Source organism: Vigna umbellata, chromosome 4, assembly GCF_029865625.1.
Source record: "Vigna umbellata cultivar VRB3 chromosome 4, Vumbellata_1.0, whole genome shotgun sequence".
NCBI classification, from domain to species: Eukaryota; Viridiplantae; Streptophyta; class Magnoliopsida; order Fabales; family Fabaceae; genus Vigna; species Vigna umbellata.
Window position 1 is genome coordinate 56,128,819 of NC_142168.1, and position 7,281 is coordinate 56,136,099.

At 33.8% G+C, this 7,281-nt stretch overlaps 1 pseudogene; it reads left to right on the plus strand.

The window, feature by feature from the left end:
- Positions 1 to 2,798: 2,798 nt before the first annotated feature.
- Positions 2,799 to 3,658, plus strand: LOC148200645 (uncharacterized; annotated as a pseudogene).
- Positions 3,659 to 7,281: the final 3,623 nt, after the last annotated feature.

Genomic DNA, 7,281 nt, shown 5'->3' on the forward strand with positions numbered 1-7,281 from the left:
TTGCACTCTTAGTGTATTTTAGGTACTACTTTTAGGTTTCTAAGTTGACAAATTTTGAGTTTTAGGTATTTTATGTAGTGTGAGTGCTTAAATAGCTAGGTTCTACCATTCTTAACTTGTTAGGATAGTTTATTTGTAGTATATTTTCCTAGTTTAGTGCAGTTTGCAAAATTAGCACAATATTTTTGAGGTTTGAGTAGTGATTTTTAGCTATTCCATCTAATTTCTGTTTAACTCCACCTTGTTGCTGTTTTCCAGGTTGGTCTTGTGTAGTTACACATTCTACAGTCACTTTTAACATTGCCTAGTTAATTGAATGTTATAAACTCACTTTTGGTGGTGTGAGGGAGTGATTATTCTGCAGTTTTGGCCATAACAAAGTCAGATTTCGAAGTCTACCATTTGTATGTTGTGTCATAGTTTTAGCAAGTCTAAAGTGATCTTTAAAAGTTGGTAGCAGAGTGATGGACGCATCACAGAGTTCAATTACTGATATAATGGTCTAAGTGCATAATAGTATACTAAACCATCAATTTTCAGTCAAAATTGGGAAGTGGCAAGGTGTTTTTCAGTAACAGTTTGGATGTGAGCCAATTCAAAGTTTGAACAACTTTAAAAACACTAAATCAAGTTGCTGGACTGATTAGTTTAAGAGATGATTATGCGTATATGCATAAAAATGACCATTTCAACAGTCCAAGTGTTAGAAGATGGAGTGATTAATACAGGTTGCTACTACTTGGAACATGTTTAATATCATTAAACAAACTTTAGCTGTGACCTTCGAAGGTAATGTGATGATTAACTTAACTCTACCTTTTTTTTATATCGAATTGTTTCAGTTTTGCTTGTAGTTTTGAGTTCTCATTCATGAAGATGTTTTACTTTAATTTGTAGTTTTGAGTCCAAAGTTTATCATAACAGTCAAGAACCTCTAAGAAATGTAGTACCATTCAATAACAGTTCTTAAAACTGGTATTACCCACTCTCAAATGTAGTACTACCCTTTCTGCTCATGAACTGATCAAAGTCCATTCTGCAACACAAAACTAATTAGTTTAGGTTTGGTTTGGTCTCTTTAAAACTGGCATGACTGGCCTATGGTGTCAGTCTATGGAATTTAACTGCTTTTGCCTTATACTGATTCACTGCCCTTTTGCCATTCTGTGTCTCACCTCTCACCTAACAACAAATAAAGTCATTTCACCTAATAGCTTTGGGGATCAGTGGAAAGGAGTTGATGTTTTTGATTTTCAATTCTTACCATTGGTGGACTCACACAGGACACTAAGCATAATGAAAATCATTAGATTTGAGCTACCATTTTTATGCTTTATGAGAGGAGGTAGCCATGTGGCTAATGGCTTCAATTTAATGATATTAAACATGTTCCAACTACACAAAAGAATCAAACCTTAGCTGGAAAACTAATTCTGCACTACATAAAGTCCCTAGTTTGCTGGTTTCATACTAAAAACCATATATAAAGTGATTTAAACACAAATGAATGTTCAAGCAACTTTGTTTGATGATTTTCATTGTCTTTAAACTCTAAAATGAGTTCAAAACAGCCTACCAACATATCCATCAATACCTTTTTAACACACTAAACACATTGACATTTGAATTTATAAGATATAAAAAGATGCTAATAAAAACATAAATATGAACTTAGATGAGAAATTACAAAAAAATAAATAAAGTACAGTACAAAAGTGTGGGAGTGGATGAAAGAGTAATTTGAGAAAGATGGAGGCCAGAATTAGATAACATAGATTGATGCAAGCAAAGTCCAAAAAAAAATATAGTTTCGATTTTTACACTCAAAACATTTTCCTTTTCATTAAATTCACCTTGGATACCGATATCAACTTTTAAAAATGTCATAAAGTGTTGAACAAACCATTCTTAATGCATTCAAGGTGTAGGTCAAACTTTTGCTCTTTTGTATCTTCATAGTTGTTTGCATAGGTACCAATAATACATACATACCTCTCTCTTTTTTACCTTAGGATGCTACCAACCATTATATCTAATATCTTATATTACCAAATCAGACCCACGCCTTCTTCAACAGTTAATCATAGGTAGTCTATATTATAAATTTTTGTTATTGCTAGTTTAAGTTACAAATTTAAAAATTTATAAATCTCTTGAATAGGGTTTTTATTTTTCATTTAGTAAGTGTCATTTCTCAAATTAATCAAACAGTAAAAAGCAATATAGACATCTACCTACAACCAGAAGTTTCATATAAGGGTAGGGACCTATATAAGTTTTCATCATTGCTATATTGCTTTAGCCTTTGACCTAATTTTGTAAAATTAAAACTTAAAACCTTTCTGTTAGTTATAAAATCAATTCATTAAACGTATATTTACATTAATCTAAACCACAAATTTTGCATTACACCATGAGTATGGTGATAAAACAATACGTTTATTCATATTGCATGCTTAATCAAAGTAGAATTTAACAATATCAGTTACTTGATTGGTGTTAATGTATTTTCATATACAGGATGTGTTATTGGTTGAAACTCGCAACAAATAATAAAATAGGTCTTGATGTGTGAAATTGTGCCATTTGGAGAGATTAACGTTAATCTCTCCATCTCTTTCTACCTATTTGTTGTTCCCACCAACTGATCTACTTCAAAATAATCTACTTCGTAATGCATGCTCTTTATTTCAAATGACTCCATTCGTTGTTAGTTACTTATTACTGACATTGAAAACAAACATCATCTTTCTCTATATCTAACACCTTTCTTCCTCTACACTTTAGATCACAGCATAATGGGACAAGAATCACATCACAAAACCCAGTTAGTGTTGGAGATTTCTCCATTTCCACACGTTCACTTGGTTGTATTCATACACTTCTCTCAAACCCTGCTAAGCCACCTTTCATAGATTGGTATTGCATTCTTGGAGTGAGTATTTCATACATATTATACTACCACTTTTCTCTCTTCTTTTATATGATCATGCTAATTAATCTCTCCATATTGGGTTCTCATAGGTGGAAGAAAATGCAAGGTTGCTCACCATCCGCCAGCAATACCATAAACTTGGTAGGCTTAACTCCTTTTTTTCTTCTTTTTTTCATGGTTTCTTTCTCCTGTATAACAAGAACTGATGCTTTTGATTCAGCCCTACAACTTCATCCGGACAAGAACAAACATCCAAAGGCTGAAATTGCTTTCAAACTTATATCTGAGGTGAGTTTCTGATACACAGTGTTCTTGAGTAAAGAAGTTAATTAAACGCTGATTGGATAATTTCTGTAGGCATATATGTGTCTGTCTGATGCTGAAAAAAAGGAAAGGTTTTGACTCAAAAAGATCTAAAAATTTCTGCTTTGAGAGCAATAAAATTCCATATACATCTAAAAAAGTCCTTGTTCCTGGAAATTCCAATGGGTCGACACGATGTTACAAAGTTCAGAGAAATATTAAAGAGATGGAGAAATGTTGAAGGAGGAGGCTAAGGTTATAGAGAAGTGTCTCCGAGCAAATTTGATGTCAAAGAAAGAGTCTCCACTGTACAATCCTGCATATTACAGACATGGAAGCAGATTTCTGCATAAAGTTGAGAGAGAAGTTCCTGTTTTCAATCCATTGAAATACTTGTACCAAGGATATCCTCATCTCTGAGATCATGTTCATCACAATTGGGAGACATGTTGGTACTTTGATATACAAAATCTTGTGCAGAATCACAAGGGAGAAGCTAAGCATGTGTACGTTGATTGGAAGCAAATCAAGGGGAAGTTAGAGGTTGAAAGGTTCATAGTTGAAGTTTTGCGTACTTAGAGCACACACTTGCAGGCATTAGAAGCAAACACAACAGTTACAACAATTCGCACTGTTGCTCAATCTTCACCACCTCATTTGCTTTTATTTTCCCTAAACTACGGTTAAGGTTATTTAAACCTTCTCACTGCCATGCCAATTCCTTGCCCCTCATTCCAATTAAAAACTAATCTTTCTCAATCAAACAACATCATACACTACTGCCACAACAACATCAAACAGATTCAAGAACATTGTAACTCATAATGAATTTTTAAATGTACAACTTACCTCAACCGAGATAGCCCTTGACGATGGCAACCTTTGTACACCACGACAACGACGCAACCACACAACAACCACTCCAGCCAAGTCCCTCAACCAAGTTCCTTCAATCATATACTAACAAGTGAATGAAAAGTAGATGAAGGCAGCAACACTCTAGGCTTCAGCAATATGAACATGACAGTGTGAATGAAATTCTATGGAACTTACCTCTACCAAGATACCGCTTCACGAGCACGACAGCAACAGAAGCCCACAACGGCCCCTCCAACAAAGTCCCTCAACCTCCACACCACCAACCCTCAACGAAGCAACCAACCCACGACGAACCCTAGCCCAAGACTCCCAAAACCACCACGCACCGTGAACGAAGAGCGATCAACGCACCACTCACCACCGTGACGGACCACCACCGGTGACTAACCGAGAAACTGACGGAGGGTGAAGAAAGAGAGGGAAGTGTGTGAAGAAAGGGATGAGATGGACGAAAGCGACGAAGCTGAAGAAAATCAAATTGGGGAACGAAAAACCCAATTTGGGACTTAAATTAGTCAGGACGTTACCGACGCTTACAAGCCTTCGGTAATCATCTCAATACCGAGGGCTTCAAAGCTTTCGGTAAAATGTCGTCTGTAAATCGCGCTTTTCCAGTAGTGAGTATATCAAGATGAGTTCGCCCCCAACCATACCACTGCACCTTCCACTATTAGAACCATACCACAACACCTTCCCAACCACTTCAAGTATATGTAGGATAATGTAATATTTGGCTTGAATATATAGTTTTATGTATAAATAATGTATTAAATATTATTACACAATTTAATGTATGAAATGAATTTTATTTTGTTTGTTTAATTGAATATGTTGATTAATAGAGTATATTGATTATAAATTGATTGGATGAGATCATAATACAGGAAAATTGATTAAAGGTTAAAAAAAATGATTTTTCGGCGGTTTTGGAGAACCCTAATAATTACCGGCGGTTTTGTGAAAACTCTTGCAAGTATCGGCGGTTTTTGAAACCCCTAGTAATTATCGACGATTTTTATGAAAGCCCCTCTGTTAGTACCGGTAGTTTTGAAAACCCCCCAAAATCGCTTCAAAAATCGTCGGTAACTATGATGTTGTTTTTCCCAATGATTTTTGTAATCACGGGAAACGTATTTAAGGGGGTTAAAACCCTCAGTAACTTAAAAAAACACTGGTAAAATTGGATATTTTTGTAGTGTAAAGGTTATTTTGGTGTCAAAATATTATTGTTTAACATTTATATATTTTTTTCACTTTTGATTGACATGTCTTATCATATAAATTAAAAATATAAAAAGCATAAAAAAAGTGAATTTAATTAAATATTTATACTTTTTAACCGTGGATATTTATTAAAGATATTTCATTACAAATTTTATCCGTAAATTCTAGAAATGTGTTCTCTTATTAAAACATAATGAAAAGACATGTAAGTATAATTTTGAACAAGAAAAGAATGAAGCTACAAAAATCATTACAGACACCACTCTTGAAAGTGTTACAAATTTCGACTACAATATTTTATCCTTATAACAATGTCATTATTTTGTACTTGTAAAACCTTTGGTTTAGAGAATAATTGTAACATAAAAACATATAGCATAATCCAAATAAGATTACAAATAAAAAATTATTTAAAATAATAGTACTTAAAATATTAGAAAATGACTTTTAGCCCAACTCAACCCCACAAAACTGGTTTGTATGGTGAGGTTTGAACTCCACGCTGAGGTATAGACATCTCGAGTGTAAGAGTAGAATTAATGGGTGGTCTAATAGTGGCCCGACATCAGGTGGAACAAAATGCCCACATAGATCTTGTTAGCATAGGCTCCAACCATGACTCTGATACCATATTAGAAAGTGGTTTTTAAGCCTAACTCAATCCCACAAAACTGGCTTGTATGGTGAGGTTTACACCCCACTTATATATTATAATTTGTCCTTATCTCTAGTCGATGTGGGATTTCCAGCATAAACATGACAATATATATATAATTGTTTTAAAAGAAAGAGTATAAATGGATGTCTATTCTCTTTTAGATACAACTCTTGCACCTATGCCTTTATCTATTCATTCCCATAGTATAATCATAACACTTCAACACATAAATAAAAAGTACTAATGATAACCTTATATATGATAAGAGATATGAGTGGTTTAGCCATCCATATCAACATATACTTATTGAAAGAATATACTTTAATAATTTTGTTTCTCTTAATGACATAAGAATAATAGTGTGATTGGAGGATTTATTTATGGAGACATGAAATATTTCGATTATGGGTCAATCAAAGTTATCTATAATTGTATTATGTGTGTCTTTCCATTAAGGTTTTGTCCTTTTTTTACTGCTCATCTTCGATCTTCATTAAGTTAAGCAAGTGATTACTTGCAGAAGGTACTTTAATACCAAAATCAGTGATAAGTATTCTTTCGGTAGTTACAATAATTAATATGTAATAAACGCAATCATCTACCTTTTTACCTTAAACCTATATTTATAGTTTTCAGGTAGACTTTGAATTAACGACATCTTAATTACAACCCAATTGTTAATATCCGTGTTTTGCTTTAAGCTAATGTTAGTGTTAATCTGGTGACAACTTGGTTGTTCAGCTAGTCAAGTGATGAATCGATGACCATATGATTCATCACGTGCATATGATCATACGACCATATAATACACAAATACATAAAAAAGAAGGGCATTACCGAAGGCCAAAAACCCTCAAAAACAGCCCGAAACCGTCGAAAATTACCGAAGGGCATAAGCCTTCGGTAATTACTGAAGGATGGAAGCCCTCGGTAATTACCGAAGGGTAGAAGCCTTCGGTAATTACCTAACGTGGGTAATTACCGAAGGGCATAAGCCTTCGGTAAGTTCGAGGCAGATCTAAGGCACAATTGTATTTCTTATGAAACCAAACAAACTTGTATAAATTGTTCACAACACAAACAGACCTACATAACATTTTCCAATCACATACAGACTTGCATAATGTGCATCTCAATAATGCAATGATTGATCAGAAAAACAATATAACATCTGTATCATCCAATCATCCATAAAACATGTATTTATAAATAAAACATAAAACAATGTAACATAATGATGTTCTAACATCCAAATCATCTAATTGATCTAACATCCAAATGA